General features: G+C 39.7%; 1 protein-coding gene across 5 annotated transcripts in view; it reads left to right on the plus strand.

The window, feature by feature from the left end:
- The first annotated feature begins 2,087 nt into the window (after positions 1–2,087).
- ATF7IP (activating transcription factor 7 interacting protein) overlaps positions 2,088–17,304 on the plus strand; it is an 82,240-nt gene continuing 67,023 nt past the window's right edge. For all 5 annotated transcript variants that reach the window (XM_054280728.1, XM_054280735.1, XM_054280702.1 and 2 more), the window contains exons 1-2: positions 2,088–2,157; positions 3,415–3,519. The gene's annotated coding sequence lies outside the window, so the exon portion shown is untranslated. The remainder of the gene's footprint in view (positions 2,158–3,414; positions 3,520–17,304) is intronic.

The raw sequence follows: 17,304 nt of genomic DNA on the forward strand, positions 1-17,304 counted from the left end.
ATGTAGCAGAGAGATCAGGAAAACCACTGGGAATGGCGGAACTCTAAACCACTGCCCCTCAATCTGTTGAGGAATACCTTCAATGCAGGTAGTTCAGTGTGTAGCTGCAGTGCAGCTGCAGATTGAGCTCTGGGGGACAGGAGCCCCAGAGGAGCAAGAGGTTGTGAACTGGTGGCAACCCTTTGCACAACAATGGAGGCAAAGGGCCTGTGGCTTCGGCCACGTGATCGGGAAACTCAGAGACATGGCAGGAGCCGAGGACTCAGCTGGAACACTTCAGACTATAGTGTGCATAGAATGGGAGGGTAAAAAAAGCCCAGGGCCTCCTTTATTCAGGATCCCTCCTCCATCCAAGGCACCAACCTCAGCTCTGGTTCTGTTGCTGCACTGTGATTTTATTATTTTAAGGATCCAGATATTGGAGACTCTGCTATGGGAAGCTTGGGGTCAAGCCAGTAAGGAAACGTGGTCTGACTGTGAGAGTGTGGGGAGGGTAGGGAGTCAAGGGGATCACCCATCGGTTGCTGGAGCCGCGAGTGTGAAGCAGCTTCAGTCCCAGCTTTGGTGGTGCGAGTGTGACTGCCAGAGTGGTTCCTGGACAGTCACACAGGAAAGTTTCCTTAGCCCATCCACCAAGCACACCTGACAAGACTCTTACAACAGCTGTGTCACTGATACTGTTTCACAACATATGTGCACAGAGAAACCTATTGCCCAGCCTGGCCCATATATGACAGACAGAAGTTTTATCTATATTTAGCTTAATTTCCAAGAAAACAAATAAAAGTTATGTTTTTCACACCTTCAGTTCAGGAAGAATGTGACCTTTCTTTGCCTCAACAGGGAAAGAACATGATTCTCCACTACCAGCTTAGTAGGTGACTGGTACTTCTGCTGGGAAGTCTACACATGCTCTTCTATGGGCACAGCCATGGGTCTCTCTCCTAGACCTGACCCATGCCTCCTGGCACAGACCACCTGCTGCTCAGTTCTGCCTTTGGCTGTTCAAAGAACACAATGTTCTAGCTCATGTCAAAGCAGGCCGTGTGTTTTTCTCCCCCTTGCCGGAGGCAGAAATGGAGGGTGGATGGGGAAATTGTCGTTTTGACCTGAAGCTCATCCAGGATAACCCATGTGCTTCAGCTTCACCTAAAAGCAGAGCCAACAGGCACCCTTATGTTTCTTGGCACTCTTGAACCTCAATGCGCATTATCAAACAACTCCAAACCTCTTGGGCTTTGGTCAGGCACAGCCCTCGCCCAGAGGCGGGACATGAAGTGTGATAAGGGACGAGCAGCGAGCATTGCAGGTCACTGATAAAGCAGCCTGGCGGATTGCAGGCGGGCTTTCGAAGGTGTCACAGAGGCTGCAGGGCCACGTAGCCTGCAGCTCCTGTGGCGGGAAGCTGCGAGAGGGAAGGGAGGAAGAAAGGGGGGGGGGGGGGGGGGGGGTGGTTGGGCCGGCTGCTCCCGGCGCCGCCCTTCGGTGCTCCACAGCGCCCCCTAGCGGCAGCGGCCGCAGCGCGCCCCGGCGCTTAATGCGTCTACCCTTGCACGGCTGCGCGCCAAGGGGCGGGGCCACTGCTCATTTAAATATCACGGAGTCTTATTTGCATGCCACCAAGATGGCCAGCCCTGCGATTGGCCGGTTCCGGAGCAGCGCCCCACTGCCGGCCCCTGTGCCCACAGGGGGGCGGGGCAAACTGAGGGAGGGGAGGAGACACGGGGTTCATTTGCATAGCGGCCCGGCGTGTGCGACTGGGGGAGGCGGTGTTTGTGCCCGGGGCGCGTTGCGAGTTTGAATCCACAGCGGCGGCGGCAGCAGCTGGGGCGGCAGCGGCTGCTCGGGCGGGAGCTGCCGCGGGACGCGAGGGAGCAGGTACAGCGGGGCGCGCTGGGGGCGCGGGGGCCGGGCGGGCAGGGCAGGGCACGGCACGGCACAGCGGCGGCCGTGCTCGCTGCTCCGCGCGGCGGCGGCGGCTGCAGCGGCGGCGGCTGCAGCGGCGGCAGCAACAGTGCGCATGCGCCGGAAAGCTGCAGCGCTGTACGCGCGCATGCATGGGAGCACGTGACTCGGCTCCAGTGCAGCGGCGGTGGCGCGCGTGCGCGTCCCCGTTGCTTTCGCGCGTTGGCGGCGGCGGTGGCGGCGCGGGCACAGGTGGGTCTAACGGGGGCGCGTACCGGGAGCAGCGGGCACCCGCATGGGCGCGACCCGCCTCACGCGGCCTGGGCGAGGCGAGGCGAGGTGAGGACGCGTGTTTGGGTGGGACAGGGGCGCGTCGGGCGCTTCGAGAGCGTTTCCTCGCTCCCTGCCGGAAATGGCTTGGTCTGGCCTGGGTGGTTGGTGCTGGGCGCCGCCGGGAAGGGCCTCACCGGCACGGCGGGCGTGGGACATCGCAGCGCACGGACTGTGGACGCAACGTGGGGAAAGTATTGGTGGTGTTTTTACACTGGCAGACACCAGGGCACAATTTTTGTACTTTATGGATATGCTTGTTCCTTGGAAACCAAACAGTTTCTATATGGGAACCGAGGAGGTCGAGTTGTGCTTACTCGTGTGGTGTCACCAGTAAACAAGGCCCAAGCGGCTCCTCGAGGTGTCATGGCCGCCCACATCAAAACATGGCAAAAGAGTTTAAGCCATGTGCTAAGTAAAGAAGGTACATTCGAACCTCTTCTCATCCTTAAGGTTAAATATTTTAAATATCCAAACTTTTCCCAGTTAAGTGCTTTTTTCTTTAATTCTGAGGCCTGGTGTCGCTCTGCCCTGGAGTAGTTTTTTCTTCTAGCAAATCCATCTTTCTGGATTTTCTAATCGTTGGCAGATATTCAGTGGAAATGCTGATAGTAAGATATTTTATTACTTAACAGTAAGCTTGAAATCATTCTAAGTAGTGTCACATGACTAGGTAGACTTAGCAGAAAAGTTGGATGGAAACATTGATGGAAAAGTACCTGCTTAAAATAAAGGGGTGAACAGCTCTGCTATTGTAGGAAGCAGTCAGTGAGCTTAAAAATGCAGGCTTCAGTCACAGAAAAACATCACTTACACCTCTAGATATTTGCTATGCTAACCAGTGGAAGTAAGAGCATGTTAATGGGTATGTTTGCTTAATATTCCAAACTATACAAGAAAATGCAGCGTTATTATAAATAGGTTTATTAGAACTTATTTCTGCAAGATGAGAATATTTTACAGACATACTATTTGCCTCTTTTGCAAGTTAAAATACATGCTTGCGCTTGTTACAGTTCATAATACTTACGTTCGTATTTTCAAAAGCAGAAGAGTGAAGAATGTTCGTAATCTCTGCTTAAATGTGGAATGAATAATTTAAATATGAAATCTGTACACACTCATCAGCTATCAATATAAAAAATAAGTGGTGTTCTAATTAGGTGCTGGTTTTTGCAGTCCTACAGGAAGGTATGAAGGAGAGTGTTGCTGCAGATACTAAGAATTTCTTGGAAGAGAAGAAACCAAACACAAAAACCACTGCTGTTTGATACGTGATCTTGGGTAGGTAATTTCTCAGTTTGAGATCTATGAAATGGGGCTAATGATTGTTGTCAGGCCAATTGTAAAATATATTTTTAACAATTCCATGAGGATTTATGCATTTTATGAATTGTGGTAACTGCAGCCACTAGTTATTCTTGACATATAGCAGTTACTATTTTATATGCTCCAGAACTGCCAAGTTAAATTTTTATGTGTGTATAACCGAGGGAGCATTATATTAACAATTTTGGATTCTTGTTACATTTTTAGTTTGGAGAACTTAGTACATTTCTTGGAGTAAACAGTATTTTTATCAGCTGCAACCTTTCTACCAACTGTAGCAGCGCTGAGCTGATGCTTTCTGTCATAATATGGAAGAGTGTTGTATTTTGTTCTATGAAATAATTTACTGAAAGTGTTTTGGATGTTGTGTAGACTTAAAACTAATCACAGTACCGTTCATTTGTAAAATGATTTAGCAGTAATTATATGCATCAATTTAAATTGTTATTTTGATGACTTTTTTGTGAAATCATTTATCTTCTACCCCATTTGAAGTCTGTTTTCAAGGAGATGCTGATTCTAATAGATACATCTTTTTTGCCATGTTTCTTATACCTTCATAAGCTGTAGCGCCTCTTATTGTACTCATTTCAAAAACTTATAAAACCAATGTTAACTATAGCATGTGAATTTTTCTATAAAAGCTCCTTCAATAATCCCTACTCTGGGGACATAAACACATAAGCATAAGCTTTCCTACCATCATGGAAGGTGATTTTTCCAGCCAAGCAAGAGCCTGAAGAGCTCAATGAAAGTTATTAGTTAATTAAGTTTAAATACTGATTTTACTGAATTCGGTGCAAACAAAAATGTTTTACATGTTCAGTGAATTCTTAAGTACTGATTTGCTGTTAGTAACTCGATTTTCATTTTCCTTTCCTTCTAGTTTCTTGTTACTAACTAGGAATATTTCCACCATGAAATGGATCTGACTAAGCCAAATACTGTATTTTGTTTTCCAAATAAGACAAAAAAAATCATTTCTTACTATTTAGATGTTTTAATGATGTAAGTGTTGATTAGGTTTATGTCAGCTTAATTGTCAGAAACAATACGTGTGGCAAAAATGTGAAGTTCATTTATGGGATATAAGCAGTAAGGCCAAAAGATTCTTTAAACCAGTATGTCCTTACTCAATAGTTTGCATGTTAGTGCTTTTCTTCTTTCGCATTTATTCTATTCTTCATGGGTGTTTTTGTATTAGGGGTTAGTTCCACCTTTACGTGATGGATTTTAATTTGCGAGTTACAGCAATGACACGTCCTCATTGCAGTTTTCATAACAGGTAATAAGTGAAGAGAAGAAGTTGTAAGTTACAAAACTGTTAAGATATTTCAGTATAGGGAGCTGGGATTTTTTTCCCCTCCTTGATGTTTTTTATTTAATGCTGCTCTTAAATGCAATGGCATCTAATGTTATTTTTGCGGAATATCACTCATTGGTCTCCTTGGCTTTCTCTAGTACCTGATATTACTCTGAGGAATTGACCTATTTACATAGAATAAGTGGGAGTTTGTAAACTGGTCAGCATAAATGCTGTTTTCATGATGTATATTTGAAGTCCTGGTGTTTCAGTTCTACTCACTGTGTTATGTGTTCTGCATGAAAAAGTTTTTCTAGTTCCACTGTGCTGTAAGAAGCTGTTTATCAAGCGGCAGTGACTTAACCAAATACAGGATGGAAGTAAGATAGGGCTGTTTTGTGTCAAGTTCTTTTGGTTTTTTTGGGTTTTTTTGTTTGGTGGTTTATTTTTTTTTTGACAGTTCATTAAAAGAAAGTTAAAGTGTTTTTTAAAATCGTATTTTTCTTGTCAAGTCAGCTGTAGAATGTCTTAATCAGTGAATATGGTTTAGATATGAATTGTGTAATACCTAATTTCTAAGTTTCTCTACTTTGGCCTTCGTTTAGATACTAAAGCCTACTGGATGATGCCAAGGAAAGTAACTTAAAGTATTTTTAATGCTTGGGTTAGGAGGATCTGGAACATAGTTTGTGTCTACTTTTGACTTCTGGTTATCCTGTTAAGAGAATAATTTCACATGGCATTGTGAGAATCTTAGTTTTTATTAGCCTGAAAAGCTTTTGTGTATTATTGGTAGCGTTTTTAGGTGGTTTTCATTTTTCATTCATGTTCAGCTTTTTCTAATTTTGTTGTATTTTTGTAGTAATGGTAGTCAGATTCTTGATTTCATATATACAGCGGGTAAGTTTTGAGAGCATTTAAGTGTAGTACAGTATCAGTGTACATATTAGACTAGAAGAGTGTCATTGATTGTAGGTACAAAGTACTGATTTTCATTATCTAAATACTGGATTTTCAGAATACGTTATTACTTTTTTATTGTGGTGAACAATGGAAGCGTGATTCAGAAAGGAGAGTCTGTTTTGTTAGTATGGAGAGTTGGTTTTTTTTTTTTTTTGTCTTAAACTCTTAAACTGCATATTCTGGTTTTAATGAATACTCTGGTTCTTAGCACTGTTCTTCCTTGACTGTTTGTTTGGAAATATATGTAGGCCAAAAAGCGTACCAAAGTTGAAAGTAGATTTCTCAGTTGCATGTGACTTTTACATGGTTTCGTATTTCATGGTTTCGTCTTGTGTTGTATTACATAACGTTAAAAAAGCCAAAATGCTGTAGGTGCGCAATAAATCATAATCATAGAATGATTTGGGTTGCAAGGGACCTTAAAATTCATCTGCTCCCAGCTGCCCTGCAATGTGCAGGGAGATCTTCCATTAGACCTGGTTGCTCAGAGCCCCATCCAGCCTGACCTCAAAAACTTAACATAGGTGAAGCATTCCCAATTAAACCACCTCACAGTACAGTTCCTCACCACTCCCACACAAAAGGATTTCTTTCTTAATATCTAATATAAGCCTACTGGTTTTCAGTTTGAATCCATTACTTTTTATTCTATAACTACATAACCTTGTAAAAAGTTTCTTTCCAGCTCTTTTGTATTCCTTTTACAAGCACTGGAAGGTCCCTGAAGGTATCTACAGAGCCTTTTCTTTTCCATACTGAACAGCCCCAGTTCTCTCAGCATTTTTTCTTGGGAGAGATGATCCATCTCTCTAATCATCTTGGTTGCCCAGCTTTGCACTGAGTGGTTCATGTCCTTCTTGTGCTGAGGACTCCAGAGCAGTGCAGGTGGGATTTCAGCAGAGCAGAGGGGCAGCATCCCTTTCCTCACTGTGCTATCCATGCTGCTCTGGATGCAGCCCAGGATAGAATTGGCTTTCTGGGCTGCAAGTGCACATTGCTGGGTCATGTCCAGCCCTGATCCACCTGCACCCCCTCAAGACCTTCTCAGCAAGGCTGTTCACCATCTGTTTATCAACCCCAGCCTGTACCAATACCAGAGGCTGTGCTTACATGCAGCTTCACCTTTGCATGCAGGCATAAGTTTCAGGCTTGCATAAAACTTCAAAAAATCTGTGTGGATAAGGTTATTAAAATGACACTTAAAAATTCTGCTAGGAGAGTTTTTAAGTGTCCAACAAGGTTATTTTTCTGGCTCAGAAGAAAAACTGCAATACAGATATGTGGCAAAAATTTCAAATTGTGAAACAGCCCTAAAATTTTTAAAAGAGACCTGTTTATCTTTAGCACAGTAGCCCAGTTTTATGTGAACATTGATTGCCAATTGTTCTTAGTAGTTCTTGGAAGAGTTGTTAGTTTTCAGTAAATATAAAGCATAGTCAGCATCAAATGTGATTATTAATTATTAATAATTAATAATTATTATAGTTAATACTTGCAAATCTTGTGAAAAAATTTGCTGGAGTGAGGAGAAGCTACCAGTGTTGGTAGTGACGGAGGTTTGAAATTGTGGTGTTTTGGGGGGATAACTTGCTGTCAGTCAGTACATAGGCCAGTTTCCACTGTTCACTTGCTTGGTGTAGTAAGGCACCAGTGATAATCTGAGTGAAAAACAGCAAGACAATATTTATAAAATGTAAGAAACGTGGATTCCCTAGTTCCATTGCTCACTCCTTATCTTGCTTAGCACTGCTGGTGTATATTTTTTTAATTCCCTGTATATTCAACAGCAAGTCTGCTCTCCCCTTTCCATCCCTCCCCCCATCTTTCAGGTTTTTTTTCTGAAAGTAAAGACTGCCTTGCAGGTGTAGCTGAGAGCATGGTACTAACTATACCATGCTAAATAACTGCCTGATTTTCAGTTGTAGGTCAGTTTGCATCCCATCATAGTGGAAGAATTCACGACATTGTGTAAATGTATGTAGGTTGTATAAATACCTTTTATGTTTCCCTGGGAAAACTTCTGTTTTGGAAAGTAAACTATGCCTTTTGTTATATTTTGAGCTATGCTTGTTACAAATAATTTAAGAATTATATGCAGGAATTACTAGCACTTAGTTCTTTTGTGAACCAACATCAAATCATTTGAGAACTTAGGGAATTAGGTGGCTGGGTGCAAAGTACCTTTTTAAAATGTATTTTCAGAAATATTTAGCTAAACTAATAGAGGTACTTTTGTTGTGGGTAACATGAGTTTTTGTAATACAGGAACAATCTTTTCCTTTTTCTAGGTATGGTTTCTGAAAATGCTTTCAAGTAAACTCCCATAGTCAATGCACAGATTTCATTAATTATATGTCTGTGGATATGGGAGACAAAACAAAGACACAGATTATTTTAACAACTGTCATTTTGTGTTGTCTCAAGCATTATCTTCAATTTCATGGTAGTGTCAAAAAATGTTATGGTCAAAAAACCCCGAACAATTTCCTGAACAAAAATGCATCCCTTCTCTCCCCTCCGTCAAAAGAAAAACGCCAACCAAACAATCCAAAAGCTGCCATCTTACTTCTAGCTTTGCTTCCAACATGCTGCACTTTCCATAAGGTCTTTTTTAAAAGAAGTTGCATTCAAGTTTTTTGTTTCTTTCAGAAATGGGTTAAACACATTAATATAAATGCTTGCTGACTTCAGTCAATGCACTGAAAACTTCCCTCTTTGGTCCTACCATCAAGAAGCTTGGAATAATGAAGCGTCCTTAAATGTTGTGCAGACTTTTGCTTTTCTGAACTTCAGTGCTGCTTGTCTCATGATTATGAGCTCTTTTCTTTTCCCCAGCAGTTCAGTTACCGTTTATATGTGATGTCCCAAGTGAGAGCCAAGATGTTTCTTGAAATTAGTGTACTGGCCTGTGTGAAAATAGGAATAAAAAGGGGTTTCAGTAGATAGTATTTACAGATGACAGTTGAATTGTGTACAAATAGTAGTTTCTCCTTGATTTCATTAATGTAAGAAATGTTTTTTCTACTTAATGTTAACTAACATATAAAACCCCACACAACAAAACAAAAAATATCAATAATGGAAGAGAGTAAATTAGAAAAGTGGATAGGATGTGGTTTGGACATAGGGACTGATGGATGAGACATAGCTAAGTGATTTCTAAGCACCTAATTTGAGCAAAAGAAAGTGTTCATGCTTCGGTTGTTCTCTCCTGCACTTGTTATGTTTAAATGCTTAAAATCTTGTGTGAATGGACAGAAATTTTTGCCTGCCCTTGATTTTTCAGGAAGGAGCCCTGGTATGAACTGTGGCTCTATGTAATGGTATTTAAGAGGTGTGTGCAAAGGTGACATTATTTACACAGGGCAGTACCTAGAGAAACAACAGGATGCCATTCTCTTGCGGTTCTTGTTTGATGTCCATGAGAAATTGGGAAAATGGAAGTCTTGCTTTAATTTATGGCTCCAGTAATTGAACTTACTGAGATGATATTGGAATGTTTTGGCATGTTATCAAAAGAGGCCAGGATTAAAGGTTGTTTGGTGTTCTTATTGTAACATGTTAAACTTAACTTCCATTCTCTAGTCTTACAAAAGTGCTTTATTTTCTTGGGATTTTTACTAGAGAAGCTGTATAAATGCCGTGCTAGGTAGCAATGAAAAAACTGTAGTCCCGTGCTAGTATAGAATTACACATTAGTGTGGGTGCAGTCTAACATTTCCAGGGCTAATAAACCAGTTTCAGAGGACTTATTCCATTCATAAGTCTATGTTTATTTAAACAACAGGTTTTATTTTAAACACACTTTTGTGTGTTAATGGAGGTCTATGGAACTGGACGTTGAAGTTAATGCATGTGATTTCTTTACTATTCAGAAAGATATTTTGCATCCATGTGTCTGTATTAATGTATTATGGCCTCTGTATGTTCCTGAAGCTTTCTGACAAAGCAAGATATTTGTAGCAACAGGACTGTGACGTGGATTCTGTTTTCTCTGGCTCAGGGAAAGCATTCTGTGAAATTTTTTTGCAAACTTGTTGTTTTGCCTGTTCAAACCTATTTAAATCATTGTCATCCATATGTCGAGCTCCAAGACTCAGTGTTACATAAAACGCAGTGTTGTACAAGTGCAACTTTTGGATTCTGGGTTAGAATATCCCTATGTTTTTGATGATATTCTTGAAATTCTGAAACTTGAAGTCAGAATTCACATTTTGATGTACAGATTTTGTAGACATACTGAACACAGAATTCTACTAAAAATATTGTCACTGGAGAAATCAAAGTATATGTATATTTTTTATACAAATGGAATATTTAAGTTAAAATTTTAGAATCTTACAAGTTATTGTAAATTTTCACAAGCTAATGGTGTGGTAGATATGGTGCTCAGAGTAAGCAACATGGGGTATATAATTAGATAATACAAAATTTATCTTTTGATTTGGTTGTAGATCTGATTTTTACTTTAATACGAGGTGTTGGTGAAGGAAAGCTTCATTGTAATGGATAGTTTCAAATTAGCCGTAATGAATTTGTTCTCCAATGTTCACGAGTGTTTTTTGAGAAATACGTTTTTTGAACTTCAAGTATATTTTCATTTAGTTTTCTAAATCTGTACCGTACTATCAGTGGGGCTGTCTCATACGTGGCATGTGCCCTTTCTTGTACTGCAGATCATGGTAATACAAGGTCAAAAAGAAAAGCCAGATGGTGTGTTTCACCATTTTTTTAAGTTAGAAATCCTGGGTGTAGTGCTGAGGAGTGCATCAGACAACTACTGCTAGCATGATTAATCAATCTTGAAATAACTAGCTACAGCTAGCAACAGACATGCACAGTTACATAAGTCTAGACCTTTTCATAATTGGAGCAGTTGGAGGGCATGTTGTTCTGCTTTTTAGGGGGGAGTGGCTTACTATGTTGGGCTAATTTTGGATCACAAAGATTATTTTTTGTTAAAAGGCTAGGTATAGTTCAACTCTGATTTTCTTTGGAATTGCCCCATGGACTCTTACAAATATTTTGTTGTGAAGTAGATAAATTTGGATTATGCAGAAGTGAGGCAGATGTAGAGGAGCTCCCTCCAGAACTGATCCAGTGTTGCCTCTATGAGGGTGCGTGATTGGTTATTATTTATTATATTATTATAATTAATATTACTATTTTCTTTACCATAAACAGATAGTAGAGAGACACCTCTATTGGATTTAATTTTGCGTTAAACTTATGTCTTTGGTTAACAACCCCATTGTCCCCACCATAGGTTCTCAAACCAGTTCTTCAGGAACTGCTCTGTTACGAGATTCCATCAAAATTCCTTAAATGATTCCAGATACAGCCCTTCTTTGAAAAACTTAGACAACAAGCTGCGTTGCAGTCATAAGGAGTTAGATACTTGATTTCTCTAAGCATTGAAATTCTGGAATGTTCTTGGGGTTTTTGCTAGTTTTCTTATAAAATGGACATCCTTTTTTCCTCTCCAAGTAAAATTTTTATTTGGCAACTAATGTTACAGACTATTTTGAAGTAGATGCAGCAGTACAAAGCTGTAGATTAACTTCTTAAATTGGTTGTTTTGGGTTTTTTGTTGTTGTTGCTGTTGGGGTTTTTTTTGGTTGTGTTTTTTTTTTTTTTCTTTAAAAGCATTGAAGTGAGCCTGCTCTTGAAAATTGTTCCCTAATGTTTGTCAGCTCTGTGTGTGATCCGGCTCTGTATCCGTGACTGTTAATATATGACATGAATTCATGAATTCTGAACTGCCTTGCAGTTGTGAGAGATTTAAAGCATGTGACGCAAATCCTGGATCACAGGCCTAGAAGGGCTGCCTCTTGCTCGTTTTTGGTTTGTTTTGATTTTCCCTTCACCAGTGGTGCTAAGGAAGCTGCAGTGCTGCAGCTGTGCATTAACCACTTCCTGCCTGTCAAAGAAACCACTCCTCTGCTTGCAGGTACCCACCCCTTCCACCTCTGCAGTTTGTTGCAGTGTGGTAAAGACAGAGGTGCTTTGCTGTGTAAATGTTTTACCTCATGCTGAGTTGTCACTGATTGGCTTGAGTGAACGCTGCAGCCATCTTAAGTCTTATTTTCAGTACAGCTGAGAAAGCAGTTTCAGAATGGCTGAAAAAGTGCTCTTCAGTGTAGCAGTGTAGCTTGACTGGGTGCAAATGAACAGAGCTGTTATCATCATGTGCTCCGGACCTTAGAGGTGAGCACCAGCTCTACTCCTCTACTCTGCTGTGAAGCAATTTAAAACCTTGGTTAGGCATAGTTAAAATTAATTCTAAGCTATATAAAATACATTGCAATGCTGTTGTCTTTTTTTTTTTTTTTGGTCAATTTTAGTGGGTTTTGGTTTTTTGCTGATTTGTTAGTGGTTTGATTTTTAGAGTTCAGTTTTCAGGGGGTTTTTTTGTTTGTTGGTATTTGGGATTTTTTTGATTTGTGCTTTTTTGGTTTTCTCTTTGCTTTCACACTGAATTAATTCACAGACCTTTATCTTGTCTCAGTTACAGGACAGATTAGATGGAACAGGTCAAATATCATATTTGTCTTGCTAAGGGAATTATTTTGTTTTGGCTCACCTTCTTAGCAGGCCAGAAGAGCACTCATTCTGTGCTGTCCCTTTCTCGAATGCTTTCCTCATACTTTTACTGAAAAATGAAATAAACACTTCATGAACGTCATTACATTTTTTAAACCAAGCAATTAAATTTATCATGTTTTCAATGTAGAACTTTTCCAGTGGTAGACAATTACAATGCTTGTATGAATACATTAGAAAAACAGTGATTATATAAATGTTAACTGTTCTGTAGGTAGCACTTATTTGCTACTCCAGAATAAGACTAGCGATTTTATGGAATTACTACAAATGAGAAGATGGAAGTTTTGAAGTTCTTTTTTTTTTTTTTTTTTTTTTTTTGTATAAATCAATTGAAATCTGCGTTTCAAAGTGTTAGTGGTTTCACAGGCCTCAGGTATTTTGCTGTTGGTACTGGATGGTGACCTAGCTGTCATCCTTAAAAGTCATTAGAAGGTACTGTTTCCAGGGAGATGAAAGTAGGAGAAAAGTAATGCTCAACTTTTTTCACTGGGGAGTTGGACAACAGAAAAGAAGAAAAAAGGCATTTTTGTTCATGACTATATAATTTCTTTGTTGTGTGTCTTATACCTAGTTCAGGTCTTCATGGGTTCTCTAAGCTGCACTTAGGTTAAACCAAGAGTAAGTAAACAGGAAGCTTCTTGAAGTTCTCCAGAAATATCAGGAGCAGCAGATGAGCTTGGTGGCTCATAGTATTTTCCTGGCTGGAGCTGAACTTAGTGCTAGGGCTGTGAAAGCTAGTCTAAATGCTGACAAGTTTAGTCCTTCCTCAGAATTTCTGCACGTTATTTTGGTGCTTTCAGTATAATCTCTAACAAAGCACTCAGTGGTTAAATTAGTATTAAATATATTTTTTCATGTATTATGTTACACAGTTAATGGCAACACGCTGTTTATAAAGACACCGAATATTCTGTGCAGACTTTGCATGTCAGATTCTCAGGAAATGTTGTTTATCCATGTTTATTCTGTTCATTTGATAAAAAGAAATAAAGTCAGTAAAATCCAGAATTTTTAAGGTGAGATGATTTAGTGACTTCAGTTAACAGTAATTTTTTAAGTAATTGGTCATAGAATTTTTCTGCTTTAGGATAAGAAATGCAAGTATGTGATTAGAGGTGATAAAAAGTAGGTAGGTAGGTTTTTTATTGCTAGTGGAACTTTGGTGAATTTGATTCACAGCAGATTTTGGTTCATCGTGGCTTCTTTTGATTGGGTAAGATAGTTAAGATCCTGGGAACATTTGAGTCCTTTGAAATGTCTGAAAATTCAAATCACAAATCCTAATTAAACACATTTATCTTGATAAAATTTGACAATTTACACCATACATTTACCTCATCTAATGAATGTAAATTAATAATGCAGTGCAACAATAATCTTTCTGGTTTTCTGCAAAATACTGAGTTATCCTTACCCCAGTCTTATAAATGAGTACTGACACTCGTGCGTTTAGTCAGTTATTGTTCATTATTTCCAGATGTTAGTAACTTATATTGGTCACAGGAAGCAAAAACATTTCATTCTTTGAGATGACCAAACTTCTCCTTCATAATCTCTGAAGGGGATAAAATTTTATATCTGAAACATACTTTACCATACACATCCTCTGGTGGTTTGTTGGTTTTTGGGAGTTAGGTTTATGATTGGTTGAGTTTTTTAAAAAGAACGGCAGACATATAAATATTGCCCAGTGCTCTTTGTTTTGTTAAGATGTCTCTGTTAAACTGTGCTTTAATGGAAGCCTGAAAAGTAGAGTATTTTAGACAATCATTAGAAAGAGTGTTTTTCATATATATTACGTTTGAGTAAAATACAGCATTTTCAGACCATGTCTTTTATATAGTCCTTTTAGTGAATTTTTTTTTGCCCATATTTTTTTTCTGTGAGCTGAGTAAGCTTATTCCCATTTTGCAGAAAATGTATGGAGTGGTTGCCAGAGCTCAGAGAAAAATTCTTGTCTCTGTGTTTCCCATTCCCTTTGGTTTTTGTTTTCCTTTGCTTTTTAACAGGCCATTTTGAACACGGATCCATTTTTGGAAGTGCTGTACAGAATGTGACTGGCCCAGCAGGGAGCTGTAGTGTTTTGTTCCATGAACTGCATGGGTAGTGTGGTTTGGTTTGGGGCTTTGTTGGTTGATTTTCTTTTTTCTTTACTAAAGTAGGTGTTAGAATGCTAAAAGTATGGTAGGTTTTGCATATGGGGCACGTTCCCATCTTCAGAAATCCAGGTACATTGTAATGCTTTTTTTATGGTTGTACTAGTAGCTGAAAGTATAATCTCTCTTCACTCCCATGGTGCTAATAGTTTGGGTCTTTCTTACTAATCAAAAAGAAAATGAAAACCATCAAAAGTCAAAGAAACAGGGTACTTGAGGGGATGCCAAAACACCCCCTCCCCCCACCATCTTTATTAAATACCTAAATTAGATGTTTATGCTTTGAATTAGAAATAGATGTGTGTAATGAAGTAATGACTTCAGCTGAATTGATTGCTATACAGTTTTAATGCAAGATGTATTGTCAGACTGAGATCAGTATAGTTGTGTCTGTGTATTCTAGAAAAAATAGCTTTGTAGTGCTGATAGTCTATCCTTCAAGGTTACCTATCAGGAGTTAGATAAATTTCTATTAGGGTAGTAGTTTCAAATGTACTTGATTTTTTTTTTTCCCAAGAGAAATACCATTTCCAAAAGAAAACCAGTAGTTTACTCTGAAAAAAATGTATTCCCCTTTTTTGTGTTTTATTTGCAAAGGCTGTACTTTAAAAGAGGAGTTTTCCTGTAACAACTTTATTTTTTCATTTATACACTAACTTATTTGGATAGTATTTCACTACTAAATCACAGTTGCTTAGAACCATTCTAACATGGCTTGATTATTTTTTATGATTCTCCTTAAGTTCTGAATTGTCTTGATTTGCACAGCTGCATCTTCTATTTTGATAGAAATTTGGGAGCAAATGATTTCAGGCAGGATTTGCAATGGACTGGAACAGACTGCTGAATGAATTCAGTACTGTTTAGTATATGGCAATCACTTTAAAACAGCTGACTTGTTTGGTTCTTTAGGTGGAAGTAAATGGTTACCAAGTTCTTAGAACTGTCTGCAATCTTAAATACTTACTCATGTTACAACTGCTATTAAACAGTTGAATTGGACCTTTATTATTTAGCTGTAAAATCTAGTAGACTTTTTAAGCATGTACCGTCTTTGAAGGAATTATGAATAAGCCGAATTATTTACTGTCTTCCATCATCTTGATTTTCAGATTGAGACTAGTCAGCTGTTTAGTAAATAAAATTCTGCATGTAAATTTAAGTGAGCAAAATGTAGGAGTTTTGAAGTTGATGAGAATACTCATACTGAGGATTTTCCATTTCTAGAAGAAAGGGAGTGCAACATATTAGACTGTTACAGCCTGGAACTTACCTGGTTTAGACACTTTCTCACCTCTTTTCTACAGCAAAAAAGCAGATAGAATTATTTTCAGTCCTCCCTCCCCCATTTCCTGCTCTTCCTGTTCTTTCTGCTGATACAGCCTTCTGCTGTAAAATATCTTCAAATAAACCACAGTAGCTAAGATAATCATTTGATTGACAGTTTTCTGCTTCAGAAAGCTACATAATTTTCTGTGTCTTTCAAACACTAATGTGAGAAAATTCTGCGAATTACTAAACTTTTAGCTGACTATTTAGTGAATAGTAATTTGATCTGTTCTGGTTTAGAGAAGAAAAATCGGGGAAGGGAATGTCTTGGACTAGTGTCAGAAGACTCAGGGCCTTTCATTTTCATTTGCTCTGTGGTGGGTGTTTTTTTGTTTGTTTAAGATTTGTTGGTGTTTTGGTTTGGTTTGGGTTTTTTAGGTCAAGGTACTAGTGATAGATTTCATAATGGTTGGATTTATGTTTATTTTTCTTTTTTATTTTAGACAAACTTTGTCAATTAAATGCGTCAATATTTAAAATGGTCTGGATTGGGGAAATAATTTTGTGTGACTTTTTTTTTCTACCTATTTTGAGAGAACCAAACCGATATTTGAAGATGTTGTCTTTGTTTAGTACCTATTAAACCCATGCAGTTAATAGTAGTTATTTTGAACACAGCTGGTCTTACTACTTTTGACTGCAATATCTGGTGTTTAAGGTTATTTCTCGTGAGGGAGTAGGAAGTCCTTTGCAAGTTGAAGGAAGAGTGCTGGCTCTGAGAATATAATAGCTTTTGGGTGTTTCCACCGACATAGGCAAAACGTGCAGAAGGCAGGCAGACGTTTTGGCTTTTTCTGTAGTGCCAGTCACCGGAGTATTATGATTGAGTATATCATGATTTGGTGTCTCAGAGTCACCTACTAAAAACAAAACAAACTACAAAACAAACCATGCTCCCCTCTCCCCCCCCCCCCCCCCCCCCCCCCGAGGGGAGGGGGGAGTGGGGGAAGCCCAAGCTGGAAAGAAAATAACGCTGCCTAAACCCAGTACTTGGGAGGCTGCTGAAGGGTCCCGGTACATTATTTGGGGTCGGTTGCCAGCCCTGTGTGCAGCAGACAGAGGCTGCCGCTGGTCAGGGGCTCAGCCCCTCTGCCCTGCGCAACCGAGTTGGTGCGTTTCAAACTCCCAGATCAATGGCTCCTCCTCTCTGTAAACGTTTTGTGTTTGAAACGGAGCTTTGTCATAACCAGGGAGGGTGTGAGAGGGAGGAAGGCGCAGCCAGGGGTGCGGGTGACTCTGCCCGAACGTTCTGGAAGCGGGGTGGTGCTTCCCGCAGACTGCAGATGCAGCGCTCGCCCGCGGGAGCTGCCGGCAAGTTCAGGCATGGATTTCCCATAGCGGACTGGAGCCTGGAACAGAAAATGCTCCAAGGCTCTAATTTTT

This window comes from Melozone crissalis, unplaced genomic scaffold, assembly GCF_028551555.1.
Source record: "Melozone crissalis strain CALT ecotype California unplaced genomic scaffold, PUWL_Pcris_2 ptg000004l_1, whole genome shotgun sequence".
NCBI classification, from domain to species: domain Eukaryota; kingdom Metazoa; phylum Chordata; class Aves; order Passeriformes; family Passerellidae; genus Melozone; species Melozone crissalis.